This window comes from Schistocerca serialis, chromosome 4, assembly GCF_023864345.2.
Source record: "Schistocerca serialis cubense isolate TAMUIC-IGC-003099 chromosome 4, iqSchSeri2.2, whole genome shotgun sequence".
Taxonomy (NCBI): domain Eukaryota; kingdom Metazoa; phylum Arthropoda; class Insecta; order Orthoptera; family Acrididae; genus Schistocerca; species Schistocerca serialis.
Window position 1 is genome coordinate 981,629,514 of NC_064641.1, and position 19,703 is coordinate 981,649,216.

A 19,703-nucleotide genomic window follows, 5' to 3' on the forward strand; every position below is an offset into this window, starting at 1 on the left:
AAACACAGAAATTGCATCGGAATTAAATACAAAAGGCTCAATGCCGACTTAAGTACAAGAAGGCTGACTCTTCTTACTGTCTACGTTTTGAACCATTCGTGGGACACTAGTTATAGATTCCGATGCTTCACTCCAGGTTTACTGTATCCCTCTGACCTTCTTATTGACGATGAAACACAGAAATTGGATCGGAATTAAATAGAAAAGGCACAATGCCGACTTAAGTACAAGAAGACTGACTCTTCTTACTGTCTATGTTTTGAACCATTCCTGTGACACTAGTTATAGATTCCGATGCTTGACTACAGGTTTACTGTTTCCCTCTGACCTTCTTATTGACGATGAAACACAGAAATTGGATCGGAATTAAATAAAAAAGGCACAATGCCGACTTTAGTACAAGAAGACAGACACTTCTTACTGTCTATGTTTTGAACCATTCCATTGACACTAGTTATAGATTACGATGCTTCACTCCAGGATTAGTGTATCCCTTGGACCTTTTTATTGACGATGAAACACAGAAATTACATCGGAATTAAATACAAAAGGCACAATGCCGACTTAAGTACAAAAAAACTGACTCTTCTTACTGACTATGTTTTGAACCATTCCTGTGACACTAGTTATAGATTCCGATTCTTCACTTCAGGTTTACTGTATCCCTCTGACCTTCTTATTGACGATGAAACACAGAAATTGGATCGGAATTAAATAGAAAAGGCACAATGCCAACTTAAGTACAAGAAGACTGACTCTTCTTACTGTCTATGGTTTGAACCATTTCTGTGACACTAGTTATAGATTCCGATGCTTCACTTCGGGGTTACTGTATCCCTCTGAAATTCTTATTGACGATGAAACACAGAAATTGCATCGGAATTAAATACAAAAGGCACAATGCCGACTTACGTACAAGAAGACTGACTCTTCTTTCCGTCTACGCTTTGAACCATTCCTGTGACACTAGTTGTGGATTCCGATGCTTCACTTCAAATTTACTGTATCCCTTGAACCTTCTTATTGACGATTAAACACAGAAATTGCCTCGGATTTAATACAAAAGGACAATGCCGATTAAAGTAGAAGAAGACTGACTCTTCCCACTGTCTATGTTTGAACCTTTGCATTGACTCTAGTTATAGATTCGGATGCTTGATTTCAGGTTTACTGCTTCCCTTGGACCTTCTTATTAACGATGAAACAATGAAATTGCATCGGAATTAAATACAAAAGGCACAATGCCGACTTAAGTACATGAAGACTGATTCTTCTTACTGACTATGTATTGAATCATTCCTGTGACACTAGTTATATATTCCGATGCTTCACTTTAGGTTTAATGTATCCCTTGGACCTTCTTATTGACGATGAAACACAGAAATTGCATCGGAATTAAATACAAAAGGCACAATGCCGACTTAAGTACAAAAAAACTGACTCTTCTTACTGACTATGTTTTGAACCATTCCTGTGACACTAGTTATAGATTCCGATTCTTCACTTCAGGTTTACTGTATCCCTCTGACCTTCTTATTGACGATGAAACACAGAAATTGGATCGGAATTAAATAGAAAAGGCACAATGCCAACTTAAGTACAAGAAGACTGACTCTTCTTACTGTCTATGGTTTGAACCATTTCTGTGACACTAGTTATAGATTCTGATGCTTCACTTCGGGGTTACTGTATCCCTCTGAAATTCTTATTGACGATGAAACACAGAAATTGCATCGGAATTAAATACAAAAGGCTCAATGCCGACTTAAGTACAAGAAGGCTGACTCTTCTTACTGTCTACGTTTTGAACCATTCGTGGGACACTAGTTATAGATTCCGATGCTTCACTCCAGGTTTACTGTATCCCTCTGACCTTCTTATTGACGATGAAACACAGAAATTGGATCGGAATTAAATAGAAAAGGCACAATGCCGACTTAAGTACAAGAAGACTCACTCTTCTTACTGTCTATGTTTTGAACCATTCCTGTGACACTAGTTATAGATTCCGATGCTTGACTTCAGGTTTACTGTTTCCCTCTGACCTTCTTATTGACGATGAAACACAGAAATTGGATCGGAATTAAATAAAAAAGGCACAATGCCGACTTTAGTACAAGAAGACAGACACTTCTTACTGTCTATGTTTTGAACCATTCCATTGACACTAGTTATAGATTACGATGCTTCACTCCAGGATTAGTGTATCCCTTGGACCTTTTTATTGACGATGAAACACAGAAATTACATCGGAATTAAATACAAAAGGCACAATGCCGACTTAAGTACAAAAAAACTGACTCTTCTTACTGACTATGTTTTGAACCATTCCTGTGACACTAGTTATAGATTCCGATTCTTCACTTCAGGTTTACTGTATCCCTCTGACCTTCTTATTGACGATGAAACACAGAAATTGGATCGGAATTAAATAGAAAAGGCACAATGCCAACTTAAGTACAAGAAGACTGACTCTTCTTACTGTCTATGGTTTGAACCATTTCTGTGACACTAGTTATAGATTCCGATGCTTCACTTCGGGGTTACTGTATCCCTCTGAAATTCTTATTGACGATGAAACACAGAAATTGCATCGGAATTAAATACAAAAGGCTCAATGCCGACTTAAGTACAAGAAGGCTGACTCTTCTTACTGTCTACGTTTTGAACCATTCGTGGGACACTAGTTATAGATTCCGATGCTTCACTCCAGGTTTACTGTATCCCTCTGACCTTCTTATTGACGATGAAACACAGAAATTGGATCGGAATTAAATAGAAAAGGCACAATGCCGACTTAAGTACAAGAAGACTGACTCTTCTTACTGTCTATGTTTTGAACCATTCCTGTGACACTAGTTATAGATTCCGATGCTTGACTACAGGTTTACTGTTTCCCTCTGACCTTCTTATTGACGATGAAACACAGAAATTGGATCGGAATTAAATAAAAAAGGCACAATGCCGACTTTAGTACAAGAAGACAGACACTTCTTACTGTCTATGTTTTGAACCATTCCATTGACACTAGTTATAGATTACGATGCTTCACTCCAGGATTAGTGTATCCCTTGGACCTTTTTATTGACGATGAAACACAGAAATTACATCGGAATTAAATACAAAAGGCACAATGCCGACTTAAGTACAAAAAAACTGACTCTTCTTACTGACTATGTTTTGAACCATTCCTGTGACACTAGTTATAGATTCCGATTCTTCACTTCAGGTTTACTGTATCCCTCTGACCTTCTTATTGACGATGAAACACAGAAATTGGATCGGAATTAAATAGAAAAGGCACAATGCCAACTTAAGTACAAGAAGACTGACTCTTCTTACTGTCTATGGTTTGAACCATTTCTGTGACACTAGTTATAGATTCTGATGCTTCACTTCGGGGTTACTGTATCCCTCTGAAATTCTTATTGACGATGAAACACAGAAATTGCATCGGAATTAAATACAAAAGGCTCAATGCCGACTTAAGTACAAGAAGGCTGACTCTTCTTACTGTCTACGTTTTGAACCATTCGTGGGACACTAGTTATAGATTCCGATGCTTCACTCCAGGTTTACTGTATCCCTTGAACCTTCTTATTGACGATTAAACACAGAAATTGCCTCGGATTTAATACAAAAGGACAATGCCGATTAAAGTAGAAGAAGACTGACTCTTCCCACTGTCTATGTTTGAACCTTTGCATTGACTCTAGTTATAGATTCGGATGCTTGATTTCAGGTTTACTGCTTCCCTTGGACCTTCTTATTAACGATGAAACAATGAAATTGCATCGGAATTAAATACAAAAGGCACAATGCCGACTTAAGTACATGAAGACTGATTCTTCTTACTGACTATGTATTGAATCATTCCTGTGACACTAGTTATATATTCCGATGCTTCACTTTAGGTTTAATGTATCCCTTGGACCTTCTTATTGACGATGAAACACAGAAATTGCATCGGAATTAAATACAAAAGGCACAATGCCGACTTAAGTACAAAAAAACTGACTCTTCTTACTGACTATGTTTTGAACCATTCCTGTGACACTAGTTATAGATTCCGATTCTTCACTTCAGGTTTACTGTATCCCTCTGACCTTCTTATTGACGATGAAACACAGAAATTGGATCGGAATTAAATAGAAAAGGCACAATGCCAACTTAAGTACAAGAAGACTGACTCTTCTTACTGTCTATGGTTTGAACCATTTCTGTGACACTAGTTATAGATTCTGATGCTTCACTTCGGGGTTACTGTATCCCTCTGAAATTCTTATTGACGATGAAACACAGAAATTGCATCGGAATTAAATACAAAAGGCTCAATGCCGACTTAAGTACAAGAAGGCTGACTCTTCTTACTGTCTACGTTTTGAACCATTCGTGGGACACTAGTTATAGATTCCGATGCTTCACTCCAGGTTTACTGTATCCCTCTGACCTTCTTATTGACGATGAAACACAGAAATTGGATCGGAATTAAATAGAAAAGGCACAATGCCGACTTAAGTACAAGAAGACTCACTCTTCTTACTGTCTATGTTTTGAACCATTCCTGTGACACTAGTTATAGATTCCGATGCTTGACTTCAGGTTTACTGTTTCCCTCTGACCTTCTTATTGACGATGAAACACAGAAATTGGATCGGAATTAAATAAAAAAGGCACAATGCCGACTTTAGTACAAGAAGACAGACACTTCTTACTGTCTATGTTTTGAACCATTCCATTGACACTAGTTATAGATTACGATGCTTCACTCCAGGATTAGTGTATCCCTTGGACCTTTTTATTGACGATGAAACACAGAAATTACATCGGAATTAAATACAAAAGGCACAATGCCGACTTAAGTACAAAAAAACTGACTCTTCTTACTGACTATGTTTTGAACCATTCCTGTGACACTAGTTATAGATTCCGATTCTTCACTTCAGGTTTACTGTATCCCTCTGACCTTCTTATTGACGATGAAACACAGAAATTGGATCGGAATTAAATAGAAAAGGCACAATGCCAACTTAAGTACAAGAAGACTGACTCTTCTTACTGTCTATGGTTTGAACCATTTCTGTGACACTAGTTATAGATTCCGATGCTTCACTTCGGGGTTACTGTATCCCTCTGAAATTCTTATTGACGATGAAACACAGAAATTACATCGGAATTAAATACAAAAGGCACAATGCCGACTTACGTACAAGAAGACTGACTCTTCTTTCCGTCTACGCTTTGAACCATTCCTGTGACACTAGTTGTGGATTCCGATGCTTCACTTCAAATTTACTGTATCCCTTGAACCTTCTTATTGACGATTAAACACAGAAATTGCCTCGGATTTAATACAAAAGGACAATGCCGATTAAAGTAGAAGAAGACTGACTCTTCCCACTGTCTATGTTTGAACCATTGCATTGACTCTAGTTATAGATTCGGATGCTTGATTTCAGGTTTACTGTTTCCCTTGGACCTTCTTATTAACGATGAAACAATGAAATTGCATCGGAATTAAATACAAAAGGCACAATGCCGACTTAAGTACATGAAGACTGATTCTTCTTACTGACTATGTATTGAATCATTCCTGTGACACTAGTTATATATTCCGATGCTTCACTTTAGGTTTAATGTATCCCTTGGACCTTCTTATTGACGATGAAACACAGAAATTGCATCGGAATTAAATACAAAAGGCACAATGCCGACTTAAGTACAAGAAGGCTGACTCTTCTTACTGTCTATGTTTTGAACCATTCCTGTGACTCTAGTTATAGATTCCGATGCTTCACTCCAGGTTTACTGTATCCCTTGCACCTTCTTATTGACGATGAAACACAGGAATTGCATCGGAATTAAATACAAAAGGCACAATGACTACTTAAGTACAAGAAGACTGACTCTTCCTACTGTCTATGTTTTGAACCATTCCTGTGACACTAGCTATAGATTCCGATTCTTCACTTCATTTTTACTGTATCCGTCTGACCTTATTGACGATGAAACACAGAAATTGCATCGGAATTATATACAAAAGGCACAATACCGACTTAAGTACAAGAAGACTGACTCTTCTTACTGTCTATGTTTGAACCACTCCTGTGACACTAGATATAGGATCCGATGCTTCACTTCAGGTTTACTGTATAATTTGGACCTTCTTATTGACGATGAAACACAGAAATTACATCGGAATTAAATACAAAAGGCACAATGCCGACTTAAGTACAAAAAGACTGACTCTTCTTACTGACTATGTTTTGAACCATTCCTGTGACACTAGTTATAGATTCCGATGCTTCACTTCAGGTTTACTGTATCACTCTGACCTTCTTATTGACGATGAAACACAGAAAGTGGATCGGAATTAAATAGAAAATGCACAATGCCGACTTAAGTGCAAGAAGACTGACTCTTCTTACTGTCTATGTTTTGTACCATTCCTGTGACACTAGTTATAGATTCCGATTATTCACACCAGGTATACTGTATCCCTTGGACCTTCTTAATGACGATGAAACACCGAAATTGCAACGGAATTAAATAGAAAAGGCACAATGCCGACTTAGGTACAAGAAGACTGACTCTTGTTACTGACTATGTTTTGAACCATTCCTGTGACACTAGTTATGGATTCCGATGCTTCACTTCACTTTTACTGTATACCTTGGACCTTCTTATTAACGATGAAACACAGTAATTGCATTGGAATTAAATACAAAAGGCACAATGCCGGCTTAAGGACAAGAAGACTGACTCTTCTTACTTACTATTTTTTGAACCATTCCAGTGACACTAGTTATAGATTCCGATGCTTCACTTCATGTTCACTGTATCCCTCTAACCCTCTTATTGACGATAAAACACAGAAATTGCATCGGAATTAAATCGAAAAGGCACAATGCCGACTTAAGTACAAGAAGACTGACTCTTCTCACTGACTATGTTTTGAACCACTCCTGTGACACTACTTATAGATTCCGATGCTTCACTTCAGGTTTACTGTATCCCTTGGACCATCTTATTGACGATGAAACGCAGAAATAGCATCGGAATTTAATACAAAAGGCACAATGCCGACTCAAGTAGAAGAAGACTGACTCTTCTGAGTGTCTATGTTGTGAACCATTCCAGTGACACTAGTTATAGATTCCGATGCCTCACTTCAGGTTTACTGTATCGGTCTGACCTTCTTATTGTCGATGAAATACAGAAATTGCATCGGAATTAAATACAAAATGCACAATGCCGACTTAAGTACATGAAGACTGACTCATCTTACTCTCTATGATTTGAACCATTCCTGTGACACTAGTTATGGATTCCATTGCTTCGCTTCAGGTTTACTGTATCCCTTGGACCTTCTTATTGACGATGAAACACAGAAATTGCCTCGGAATTAAATACAAAAGGCACAATGCCGACTTAAGTACAAGAAGACTGACTCTTCCTACTGTCTACGTTTGAACCATTCCATTGACACTAGTTATAGATTCCGAAGCTCCTCTTCAGGTTTACTGTTTCCCTTGGACCTTCATATTAACGATGAAACAATGAAATTTTATTGGAATTAAATACAAAAGGCACAATACCGACTTAAGTACATCAAGACTGATTCTTCTTACTGACTATGTTTTGAACCATTCCTGTGACACTAGCTATAGATTCCGATGCTTCACTTCAGGTTTACTGTATCCCTCTGACTTTCTTATTGACGATGAAACACAGAAATTGCACCGGAATTAAATACAAAAGGCACAATGCCGACTTAAGGACAAGAAGACTGACTCGTCTTACTGACTATGTTTTGAACCATTCCTGTGACACTAGTTATAGATTCCGATGCTTCACTCCAGGTTTAGTGTATCCCTTGGACCTTCTTATTGACGATGAAACACAGAAATTGCATCGGAATTAAATAGAAAAGGCACAATGCCGACTTAAGTACTTGAAGACTGACTCTTCTTACTGTCTATGTTATTAACCATTCCTGTGACACTAATTTTGGATTCCGATAGTTCACTTCAGGTTTACTGTATCCCTCTGACCTTCTTATTGACGATGAAACACAGAAATTGCATCGGAATTAAATACATAAGGCACAATGCCGACTTAAGTACAAGAAGACTGACTGTTCCCACTGTCTATGCTTTGAACCATTCCTGAGACACTAACTGAAGATTCCGATGCTTCACTTCAGGTTTACTGTATCCCTTGGACCTTCTTATTGACGATAATACACTGAAATTGCATCGGAATTAAATACATAAGGCACAATGACGACTTAAGTACAAGAAGTCTGACTGTTCCCACTGTCTATGTTTTGAACCATTCCTGAGACACTAGTTGAAGATTCCGATGCTTCACTTCAGGTTTACTGTATCCCCTGGACCTTCTTATTAACGATGAAACACATAAATTGCATCGGAATTAATTACAAAAGGCACAATGCCGACTTAAGTACAAGAAGACTGACTCTTCCTACTGTCTATGATTTGAACCATTTCTGTGACACTAGTTATAGATTCCGATGCTTCACTTCAGGTTTATTGTATCCCTCTGACTTTCGTATTGACGATGAAACACAGATATTGCATTGGAATTAAATAAAAAAGGCACAATGCCGACTTAAGGACAAGAAGACTGACTCTTCTTACTGTCTTCGTTTTGAACCATTCCTGTGACACTAGTTATAGCTTCCGATGCTTCACTCTAGGTTTAGTGTATCCCCTGGACCTTCTTATTGAAGATGAAACACAGAAATTGCATCGGAATTAAATAGAAAAGGCACTATGCCGACGTAAGTACAAGATGACTGACTCTTCTTACTGACTATGTTTTGAACCATTCCTGTGACTCTAGTTATAGATTCCGATGCTTCACTTCAGGTTTACTGTATCCCTTGGACCTTCTTATAGACGATGAAACAAAGAAATTGCATCGGAATTAGATACAAATGGCATAATGCCGGCTTAAGTACATGAAGACTGACTCTTCCTTCTCTCTATGATTTGAACCATTCCTGTGACATTAATTTTGGATTCCGATGCTTCACTTCAGGTTTACTGTATCCCTCTGACCTTCTTATTGACGATGAAACACAGAAATTGCGTCGGAATTAAATACATAAGGCACAATGACGACTTAAGTACAAGAAGATTGACTGTTCCCACTGTCTATGTTTTGACCCATTCCTGAGACACTAGTTGAAGATTCCGATGCTTCACTCCAGGTTTACTGTATCCCTGCACCTTCTTATTGACGATGAAACACAGAAATTGCACCGGAATTAAATACAAAAGGCACAATTCCGACTTAAGGACAAGAAGACGACTCTTCTTACTGACTATGTTTTGAACCATTCCTGTGACACTAGTTATAGATTCCGATGCTTCACTTCAGGTTTACTGTATCCCTCTGACATTCTTATTGACGATGAAACACGGAAATAGCCTCGGAATTAAATAGAAAAGGCACAATGCAGACTTTAGTACAAGAAGACTGACTTTTCTTACTGTCTATGTTTTGAACCATTCCTGTGACACTAGTAATAGATTCCGATGCTTCACTTCAGGTGTACTGTATCCCTTGGACCTTCTTATTGACGATAATACACTGAAATTGCATCGGAAATAAATAGAAAAGCCACAATGCCGACTTAAGTACAAGAAGACTGACTCCTCTTACTGTCTATGTTTTGAACCATTCCTGTGACACTAGTTATAGCTTCCGATGCTTCAGGTTTAGTGTATCACTTGGAAATTCTTATTGACGATGAAACACAGAAATTGCATCGGAATTAAATAGAAATGGCACTATGCCGACTTAAGTACAAGATGACTGATTCTTCTTACTGACTATGTTTTGAACCATTCCTGTGTCACTAGTTATAGATTCCGATGCTTGACTTCAGGTTTACTGTATCCCTTGGACCTTCTTATTGACAATGAAACACAGAAATTGCATCGGAATTAAATACAAAAGGCACAATGCCGACTTAAGTACAAGAAGACTGACTCTTCCTACTGTCTATGTTTTGAACCATTCCTGTGACACTAGGTATAGATTCCGATGCTTCACTTCATTTTTACTGTATCCCTCTGACCTTATTGACGATGAAACACAGAAATTGCAACGGAATTAAATACAAAAGGCACAATACCGACTTAAGTACAAGAATACTGACTCTTCTTACTGTCTATGTTTTGAACCACTCCTGTGACACTAGATATAGATTCCGATGCTTCACGTCAGGTTTACTGTATCATTTGGACCTTCTTATTGGCGATGAAACACAGAAATTACATCGGAATTAAATACAAAAGGCACAATGCCGACTTAAGTACAAAAAGACTGACTCTTCTTACTGACTATGATTTGCACCATTCCTGTGACACTGGTTATGGATTCCGATGCTTCACTTCAGGTTTACTGTATCCCTCTGACATTCTTATTGACGATGAAACACAGAAATTGGATCGGAATAAAATTGAAAAGGCACAATGCCGACTTAAGTACAAGAAGACTGACTCTTCTTACTGTCTATGCTTTGAACCATTCCTGTGACACTAGTTACAGATTCCGATGCTTGACTTCAGGTTTACTGTATCCCTTGGGCCTTCTTATTGACGAAGAAACACAGAAATAGCATCGGAATGTAATACAAAAGTCACAATGCCGACCCAAGTACAAGAAGACTGACTCTTCTGACTGTCTATGTTGTGAACCATTCATGTGCCACTAGTTATAGATTCCGATGCCTCACTTCAGGTTTACTGTATCGGTCTGACATTCTTATTGACGATGAAACACAGAAATTGCATCGGAATTAAATACAAAATGCACAATGCCGACTTAAGTACATGAAGACTGACTCATCTTACTGTCTATGTTTTGAACCATTTCTGTGACACTAGTCATAGATTCCGATGCTTCACTTCAGGGTTACTGTGTCCCTCTGACCTTCTTATTGACGATGAAACACAGAAATTGCATCGGAATTAAATACAAAAGGCACAATGCCGACTTAAGTACAAGAAGACTGACTATTCTTTCTGTCTATGATTTCAACCATTCCTGTGACACTAGTTATGGATTCCGATGCTTCACTTCAGGTTTACTGTATCCCTTGGCCCTTCTTATTAACGATGAAACAATGAAATTGCATCGGAATTAAATACAAAGGGCACAATGCCGACTTATGTTCATGAAGACTGATTCTTCTTACTGACTATGTATTGAACCATTCCTGTGACACTAGTTATAGATTCCGATGCTTCACTTCAGGTTTACTGTATCCCTTGGACCTTCTTATTGACGATGAAACATAGAAATTGCATCGGAATTAAATACAAAAGGCACAATGCCGACTTAAGTACAAGAAGGCTGACTCTTCTTACTGTCTACGTTTTGAACCATTCCTGTGACACTAGTTATAGATTCCGATGCTTCACTCCAGGTTTACTGTATCCCTCTGACCTTCTTATTGACGATGAAACACAGAAATTGGATCGGAATTAAATAGAAAAGGCACAATGCCGACTTAAGTACAAGAAGACTGACTCTTCTTACTGTCTATGTTTTGAACCATTCCTGTGACACTAGTTACAGATTCCGATGCTTGACTTCAGGTTTACTGTATCCCTCTGACCTTCTTATTGACCATAATACACTTAAATTGCATCGGAATTAAATAGAAAAGGCACAATGCCGACTTAAGTACAAGAAGACTGACTCGCCTTACTGTCTATGTTTTGAACCATTTCTGTGACACTAGTTATAGCTTCCGATGCTTCTCTCCAGGTTTAGTGAATCCCTTGGACCTTCTTATTGACGATGAAACCCAGAAATTGCATCGGAATTAAATAGAAAAGTCACTATGCCGACTTAAGTACAAGATGACTGACTCTTCTTACAGACTATGTTTTGAACCATTCCTGTGTCACTAGTTATAGATTCCGATGTTTGACTTCAGGTTTATTGTATCCCTTGGACCTTCTTATTGACGATGAAACACAGAAATTGCATCGGAATTAAATACAAAAGGCACAATGCCGACTTAAGTACAAGAAGACTGACTCTTCCAACTGTCTATGTTTTGAACGATTCCTGTGACACTAACTATAGATTCCGATGCTTCACTTCATTTTTACTGTATCCCTCTGACCTTATTGACGATGAAACACAGAAATTGCATCGGAATTAAATACAAAAGGCACAATACCGACTTAAGTACAAGAAGTCTGACTTTTCTTACTGTCTATGTTTTGAACCACTCCTGTGACACTAGATACGGATTCCGATTCTTCACTCCAGGTTTACTGTATCCCTTGGACCTTTTTATTAACGATAATACACTGAAATTGCATCGGAATTAAATAGAAAAGGCACAATGCCGACTTAAGTACAAGAAGACTGACTCGTCTTACTGTCTATGTTTTGAACCATTCCTGTGACACTAGTTATAGCTTCCGATGCTTCACTCCAGGTTTAGTGTATCCCTTGGACCTTCTTATTGACGATGAAACACAGAAATTACATCAGAATTAAATACAAAAGGCACAATGCCGACTTAAGTACAAAAAGACTGACTCTTCTTACCGACTATGTTTTGAACCATTCCTGTGACACTAGTTATAGATTCCGATTCTTCACTTCAGGTTTACTGTATCCCTCTGACCTTCTTATTGACGATGAAACACAGAAATTGGATCGGAATTAAATAGAAAAGGCACAATGCCGACTTAAGTACAAGAAGACTGAGTCTTCTTACTGTCTATGCTTTGAACCATTCCTGAGACACTAGTTATAGATTCCGATGCTAGACTTCAGGTTTACTGTATCCCTTGGACCTTCTTATTGACAATGAAACACAGAAATAGCATAGGAATTTAATACAAAAGGCACAATGCCGACTCAAGTAAAAGAAGACTGACTCTTCTGACTGTCTATGTTGTGAACCATTCCTGTGACACTAGTTATAGATTCCGATGCCTCACTTCGGGTTTACTGTATCGGTCTGACCTTCTTATTGACGATGAAACACAGAAATTGCATCGGAATTAAATACAAAAGGCACAATGCCGACTTAAGTACAAGAAGACTGACTATTCTTTCTGTCTATGATTTCAACCATTCCTGTGACACTAGTTATGGATTCCGATGCTTCACTTCGGGTTTACTGTATCCCTTGGACCCTCTTATTGACGATGAAAAACAGAAATTGCCTCGGAATTAAATACAAAGATCACAATGCCGACTTACGTACAAGAAGACTGACTCTACTTACTGTCTATGTTTGAAACATTCCTTTGACACTAGTTATTGATTCCGATGCCTCACTTCAGGTTTACTGTATCCCTTGGACCTTCTTATTAACGATGAAACAATGAAATTGCATCGGAATTAAATACAAAAGGCACAATGCCGACTTATGTTCATGAAGACTGATTCTTCTTACTGACTATGTATTGAACCATTCCTGTGACACTAGTTATAGATTCCGATGCTTCACTTCAGGTTTACTGTATCCCTTGGACCTTCTTATTGACGATGAAACATAGAAATTGCATCGGAATTAAATACAAAAGGCACAATGCCGACTTAAGTACAAGAAGGCTGACTCTTCTTACTGTCTACGTTTTGAACCATTCCTGTGACACTAGTTATAGATTCCGATGCTTCACTCCAGGTTTACTGTATCCCTCTGACCTTCTTATTGACGATGAAACACAGAAATTGGATCGGAATTAAATAGAAAAGGCACAATGCCGACTTAAGTACAAGAAGACTGACTCTTCTTACTGTCTATGTTTTGAACCATTCCTGTGACACTAGTTACAGATTCCGATGCTTGACTTCAGGTTTACTGTATCCCTCTGACATTCTTATTGACGATGAAACACAGATATTGGATCGAAATTAAATAGAAAAGGCACATTGCCGACTTCAGTACAAGAAGACTGACTCTTCTTACTGTCTATGTTTTGAACCATTCCTGTGACACTAGTTATATATTACGATGCTTGACTTCAGGTTTACTGTTTCCCTCTGACCTTCTTATTGACGATAAAACACAGAAATTGGATCGGAATTAAATACAAAAGGCACAATGCCTACTTAAGTACAAGAAGACAGACTCTTCTTACTGTCTATGTTTTCAACCATTCCCTGTGACACTAGTTATAGTATACGATGCTTCACTCCAGGTTTACTGTATCCCTTGGACCTTCTTATTGACGATAATACACTTAAATTGCATCGGAATTAAATAGAAAAGGCACAATGCCGACTTAAGTACAAGAAGACTGACTCGCCTTACTGTCTATGTTTTGAACCATTTCTGTGACACTAGTTATAGCTTCCGATGCTTCACTCCAGGTTTAGTGTATCCCTTGGACCTTCTTATTGACGATGAAACCCAGAAATTGCATCGGAATTAAATAGAAAAGTCACTATGCCGACTTAAGTACAAGATGACTGACTCTTCTTACAGACTATGTTTTGAACCATTCCTGTGTCACTAGTTATAGATTCCGATGTTTGACTTCAGGTTTACTGTACCCCTTGGACCTTCTTATTGACGATGAAACACAGAAATTGCATCGGAATTAAATACAAAAGGCACAATGCCGACTTAAGTACAAGAAGACTGACCCTTCCTACTGTCTATGTTTTGAACGATTCCTGTGACACTAACTATAGATTCCATTGCTTCACTTCATTTTTACTGTATCCCTCTGACCTTATTGACGATGAAACACAGAAATTGCATCGGAAATAAATACAAAAGGCACAATACCGACTTAAGTACAAGAAGTCTGACTTTTCTTACTGTCTATGATTTGAACCACTCCTGTGACACTAGATACGGATTCCGATTCTTCACTCCAGGTTTACTGTATCCCTTGGACCTTCTTATTAACGATAATACACTGAAATTGCATCGGAATTAAATAGAAAAGGCACAATGCCGACTTAAGTACAAGAAGACTGAGTGTTCTTACTGTCTATGCTTTGAACCATTCCTGAGACACTAGTTATAGATTCCGATGCTTGACTTCAGGTTTACTGTATCCCTTGGACCTTCTTATTGACGATGAAACACAGAAATAGCATCGGAATTTAATACAAAAGGCACAATGCCGTCTCAAGTACAAGAAGACTGACTCTTCTGACTGTCTATGTTGTGAACCATTCCTGTGACACTAGTTATAGATTCCGATGCCTCACTTCGGGTTTACTGTATCGGTCTGACCCTCTTATTGACGATGAAACACAGAAATTGCATCGGAATTAAATACATAAGTCACAATACCGACTTAAGTACAAGAATACTGACTCTTCTTACTGTCTATGTTTAGAACCACTCCAATGACACTAGATATAGATTCCGATGCTTCACTTCAGGTTTACTGTATCATTTGGACCCTCTTATTGACGATGAAACACAGAAATTACATCGGAATTAAATACAAAAGGCACAATGCCGACTTAAGTACAAAAAGACTGACTCTTCTTACTGACTATGATTTGAACCACTCCTGTGAAACTAGTTATAGATTCCGATGCTTGACTTCAGGTTTACTGTATCCCTTGGACCTTCTTATTGACGATGAAACACAGAAATAGCATCGGAATTTAATACAAAAGGCACAATGCCGACTCAAGTACAAGAAGACTGACTCTTCTGACTGTCTATGTTGTGAACCATTCCTGTGACACTAGTAATGGATTCCGATGCTTCACGTCAGGTTTACTGTATCCCTTGGACCTTCTTATTGACGATGAAACACAGAAATTGCCTCGGAATTAAATACAAAAGGACAATGCCGATTAAAGTACAAGAAGACTGACTCTTCCCACTGTCTATGTTTGAACCATTGCATTGACTCTAGTTATAGATTCCGATGCTTCATTTCAGGTTTACTGTTTCCCTTGGACCTTCTTATTAACGATGAAACAATGAAATTGCATCGAAATTAAATACAAAAGGCACAATGCCGACTTAAGTACAAGAAGGCAGACCCTTCTTACTGTCTATGTTTTGAACCAATCCTGTGACACTAGTTATATATTACGATGCTTCACTTCAGGTTTACTGTATCCCTCTGACCTTCTTATTGACGATGAACACAGAAATTGGATCTGAATTAAATAGAAAATGCACAATGCCGACTTAAGTGCAAGAAGACTGACTCTTCTTACTGTATATGTTTTGAACCATTCCTGTGACACTAGTTATAGATTCCGATGCTTCACACCAGAAATACTGTATCCCTTGGACCTTCTTAATGACGATGAAACACCGAAATTGCAACGGAATTAAATAGAAAGGGCACAATGCCGACTTAGGTACAAGAAGACAGACTCTTGTTACTGACTATGTTTTGAAACATTCCTGTGACACTATTTATGGATTCCGATGCTTCACTTCATTTGTACTGTATACCTTGGATCTTCTTATTAACGATGAAACACAGAAATTGCATCGGAATTAAATACAAAAGGCACAATGCCGACTTAAGGACAAGAAGACTGACTCTTCTTACTTACTATTTTTTGAACCATTCCAGTAACACTAGTTATAGATTCCGATGCTTCACTTCATGTTCACTGTATCCCTCTAACCCTCTTATTGACGATGAAACACAGAAATTGCATCGGAATTAAATCGAAAAGGCACAATGCCGAATTAAGTACAAGAAGACTGACTCTTCTCACTGACAATGTTTTGAACCACTCCTGTGACACTAGTTATAGATTCCGATGCTTCACTTCAGGTTTACTGTATCCCTTGGACCTTCTTATTGACGATGAAACACAGAAATTGCCTCGGAATTAAATACAAAAGGCACAATGCCGACTCAAGTACATCAAGACTGATTCTTCTTACTGACTATGTTTTGAACCATTCCTGTGACACTAGCTATAGATTCCGATGCTTCACTTCATTTTTACTGTATCCATCTGACCGTATTGACGACGAAACACAGAAATTGCATCGGAATTAAATACAAAATGCCCAATGCCCACTTAAGTACAAGAAGACTGACTCTTCTTACTGTCTATGTTTTGAACCATTCCTGTGACACTAGTTATGGATTCCGATGCTTCACTTCTGGTTTACTGTATACCTCTGACCCTCTTGTTAACGATGAAAGAAAGAAGCTGCATCGGAATTAAATAGAAAAGGCACAATGCCGACTTAAATACAAGAAGACTGGCTTTTCCTACTGTCTATGTTTGGAGCCATTCCTGTGACACTAGTTTTAGATTCCGAAGCTTCACTTCAGGTTTACTGAATCCCTTGGACCTTCTTATTGTCGATGAAACACAAAAATTGCATCGGAATTAAATACAAAAGGCAAAATGCCGACTTAAGTAGAAGAAGACTGACTCTTCTTCCTGTCTATGCTTTGAACCATTCCTGTGACATTAGTTATAGATTCCGATGCTTCACTCGAGGTTTACTGTATCGCTTGGACCTTCTTATTGACGATGAAACACCGAAATTGCATCGGAATTAAATAGAAAAGGCACAATGCCGACTTAAGTACAAGAAGACCGACTCTTCTCACTGACTATGTATTGAACAATTCCTGTGACACTAGTTATAGATTCCGATGCTTCACTTCAGGTTTACTGTATCCCTTGGACCTTGTTATTGACGATGAAACACATAAATTGCATCGGAATTAAATACAAAATGCACAATGCCGACTTAAGTACAAGATGACTGACTCCTCCTACTGTCTATGTTTTGAACCATTCCTGTGACACTAGTTATGGATTCCGATGCTTCACTTCAGGTTTACTGTATCCCTTGGACCTTCTTATTGACAATGAAACACAGAAATTGCATCGGAATTGTATACAAAAGGCACAATGCCGACTTAAGTACAAGAAGACTGACTCTTCATACTGACTATATCTTGAGCCTTTCCTGTGACACTAGTTATAGATTTCGATGCTTCACTTCAGGTTTACTGTATCCCTTGGATCTTCTTATTGACGATGAAACACAGAAATTGCATCGGAATTAAATACAAAAGTCACAATGCCGACTTAAGTACAAGAAGACTGACTCTTCTTACTGTCTATGTTTGAACCATTCCTGTGACGCTATTTATAGATTCCGATGCTTCACTTCAGGTTTACTGTATCCCTTGGACCTTCTTATTGATGACGATACACAGAAATTGCATTGGAATTAAATAGAAAAGGCACAATGCCGACTTATGTACAAGAAGACTGCCTCTTCCTACAGTCTATGTTTTGAACCATTCCTGTGACACTAGTTATGGATTCCGATGCTTCACTTCAGGTTTACTGAATCCCTGGGACCTTCTTATTGACGATGATACACAAAAATTGCATCGGAATTAAATACAAAAGGCACAATGCCGACTTAAGTACAAGAAGACTGACTCTTCATACTGACTATATCTTGAGCCTTTCCTGTGACACTAGTTATAGATTTCGATGCTTCACTTCAGGTTTACTGTATCCCTTGGATCTTCTTATTGACGATGAAACACAGAAATTGCATCGGAATTAAATACAAAAGTCACAATGCCGACTTAAGTACAAGAAGACTGACTCTTCTTACTGTCTATGTTTGAACCATTCCTGTGACGCTATTTATAGATTCCGATGCTTCACTTCAGGTTTACTGTATCCCTTGGACCTTCTTATTGATGACGATACACAGAAATTGCATTGGAATTAAATAGAAAAGGCACAATGCCGACTTATGTACAAGAAGACTGCCTCTTCCTACAGTCTATGTTTTGAACCATTCCTGTGACACTAGTTATGGATTCCGATGCTTCACTTCAGGTTTACTGAATCCCTGGGACCTTCTTATTGACGATGAAACACAGAAATTGCATCGGAATTGTATACAAAAGGCACAATGCCGACTTAAGTACAAGAAGACTGACTCTTCATACTGACTATATCTTGAGCCTTTCCTGTGACACTAGTTATAGATTTCGATGCTTCACTTCAGGTTTACTGTATCCCTTGGATCTTCTTATTGACGATGAAACACAGAAATTGCATCGGAATTAAATACAAAAGTCACAATGCCGACTTAAGTACAAGAAGACTGACTCATCTTACTGACTATGTTTGAACAATTCCTGTGACACTAGTTATAGATTCCGATGCTTCACTTCAGGTTTACTGTATACCTTAGGCCTTCTTATTGACGATGAAACACAGAAATTTTATCGGAATTAAAGAGAAAAGGCACAATGCCGAATCAAGTACAAGAAGACTGACTCTTCTAACTGACTATGTTTTGAACTATTCCTGTGACACTAGTTATAGATTCCGATGCTTCACTCCACGTTTACTGTATCGCTTGGACCTTCTTATTGACGATGAAACACCGAAATTGCATCGGAATTAAATACTAAAGGCACAATGCCGACTTAAGTACATGAAGACTGACTCTCCTTGCTGACTATGTTTTGAACCATTCCTGTGACACTAGTTATAGATTCCGATGCTTCACTTCAGGTTTACTGTATCCCTCTGACCTTCTTAGTGATGATGAAACACAGAAATTGTATTAAAATTAAATACAAAAGGCACAATGCCGACTTAAGTACAAGAAGACTGACTCTTCTTACTGTCTATGTTTTGAACTATTCCTGTGACACTAGTTATAGATTCCGATGCTTCACTCC